Source organism: Cupressus sempervirens, chromosome 7 (assembly GCF_028749045.1).
Source record: "Cupressus sempervirens isolate cs-2001-9-10 chromosome 7, ASM2874904v1, whole genome shotgun sequence".
NCBI lineage: Eukaryota > Viridiplantae > Streptophyta > Pinopsida > Cupressales > Cupressaceae > Cupressus > Cupressus sempervirens.
Window position 1 is genome coordinate 859,497,066 of NC_143124.1, and position 2,742 is coordinate 859,499,807.

Below are 2,742 nucleotides of genomic sequence, written 5' to 3' on the forward strand. Positions count from 1 at the left end.
GGTAGAACTAGCATACAGAAACGGAGGGGAACACTAGTTCCCAGCCTCCAAACAAATGGCTACCAAAAATAGAAGCAGAAACGGAGCAGAAACAATAAAACAGGAAAGCCCTACCTTCCAATCGCGGCAATCCAAGGTTTCCCTGAGCTGGATCCAACGAGCTCAACCTCGCGACGATCCCACGCCCGTAGCTCCCACAACGAACAAAACAGTAAATCCTCATGAAGAGGATTTTGGGTTTTACTCTCCAACTTTCCAATTTGAAAGTGAGAAGTGAGGAATTAAATTCCTCTTTGGATACTTATTCACTTTTTGGGTGAATAATCGCTCAGGGCATTTAATTAGCCAATCTAGTTAAACCTTGAATCGACCCAAACAAAAACAGGCTATTCCTATAAATAGGAATTCATCTATGGCAAAGCTGCCAAAAATTAAAATAAATCAATTAAAAAGCCCAAAAACTCAAAAACACATAAATCTCCTTAAACAACTTTCATGACAATGTGAACCTCTAAATACACAAACTCGTTTACTGGTCTAATCACATAATACAATGAGTTCGGATTAATAATCACCGAAAGCTTTAATTTAAACACTTTAATTAAAGATACATCAACCATATAAGGACGACATTGGTAAAATATGAAAGGTTGAATCACTAACTCCATGTGCCACTACCAGGGATATAAATCCTGCACACTAAACAACACGATCAAGTGCAATTGCATATAATAACATAGTCGAAGCAATAAATGCATTAAATCACCTAATTTAACCATTTATTTAATTATATTAAAATAATCTATTTACATCACTCACGTTCGCATAAAACATAACAACGCAGGAATGAAGTAAATAACCATAGCATTAAATCTATCACATAACATAATCAGAGGTATGTCCAAATATCAGATATCATCATAAAACACACTGTCATCTCAAAATGGCATCATCATGCAATATGATTAACTGAACAGTAGTCTAATACCCATGATATTGAAATCAAAGAGTAACATGTGACCCTCAGGTCATCTCAAATGTAAACATAAAATGAGTAACAAATATCTCTCAGATCAAAATAAAACAAGGTAAATGTCTGCAACACATAACCAAATAATCCAACAAGAACAATCCATTCTAATTACTTAAGCATTTAATAATGATTGATTACTTTGCATTAAAAAGGTATTTAAAACACATAAGCAAACACAGTCATAAACATGACTAACCACTACTACAGGAACCTAGTCCAATGTAGCATGGTAAAAGAACATAGTGCAATCTCTGCACACATCTCAGGGTAATCACGGAACAACCTCATGATACCACATCGATCCTGGTAACCACTGGCACAAACCTCAGTGAACCAAAAATCACATCATAATCTCAAAGATCAGTCAAAAGCATAATCAACGCAACTGATAAAGAAACATAAATCCAAACACCTCAACAGTGTAGACCACTCAGGGTCACAATCATGATCCATCACAACAAAAGATCAGCAAGGGTGCATCTATCAGGACGACTTAAAAAAGTAAAATGGGAGAGGCACTACAGTGTTTATTAGCGTAGTAGTAGGTCTGTATTCTGGTAGTAAGTTTCCCAGCCCTGTATCTCACCCCACAAGAATTGAATATTGTCTTAGAACCTAAATTTCTTTCCATTGTAAATTATTTGTTATCTTGCAGTACATACATTTTCTGACCATGAGGGGGGGAATCTTTCATCAGATTGGAAGAGCATTGAGAAGACTCATAAGAGGAATGTTCCCTTAAGGGTCTGTTTGCACTTCTCCATGGCTAACTTGTTTGAGCTGTGGGCTTTAGGGGTTTCAATACGGTCTTCAAAGTCAAATATTGAACAATTTTTTTTTGCCCTTTTTATGAGGCTTAGATTTAACATGGGGGCTTTGAACATATTTTTTCTTAGCATCCCTAGTATCAGGAGGGGAAAATTTCTCAACTTTGATGAGGTTCCTAGGGCATTTTTCATGCATTCCTTCTTGATGGAGGCTAGCATCTTGGGTCGACCTAGTCGGGGAGGCCTCCTTCTGAGCCATTACCTAGAAAAAAAGTTAACATAAGGGCACACAACCAAGTGAAATTTATACAATTTGTAAATAAGATACTAGTATAAAATGACATAGTCTTTGTCAATGTCTTTGGCCTCCCTAACAAACTCCACATTACTCTCCAAGAAATGCAAAAGGTAAAACGAAATGGAAAAGCAATAATTTTTCCTTAGATGGTTTAGGAATGAAAGGTAGTAGAAATTAAAAAATAGTGAACTTGCCCTCCAAGGTGATGTATTTCATAATAATGTGATAGACATGTGGCCAAATGCTTATAGGGAGGTCCTGACATTTATAATCACCTTTCTTTTTCACTGATTGCTCCTTTGACATTCTAAAGAATTGGTTGAGGCTTATATGGTCTAAGGTCTTGTTGGTTGTCTTCCATTTGTGCCTTGTAGACAACCCCGTGGCCTTGGGCTATGCCATCCTCATTAACTTTTAAATTTATCCCATTGATGGTAATACACCTTTCATTCTAGGTCAAGACAAATTGGCGAGACACAGTCTCATCATGCTCCCCATTATGCTCTATATAAGGGCCAGAATGCCATCTTCCTTGCAAACATGCATCATTAAAATATTCTTTCTAAATGCTTTATCAACCTTGTTAGGTCCAATCCCAATGTTAGCTCCTCCCATGGTAAAAACGTGCAGAGTAATTAACAGAG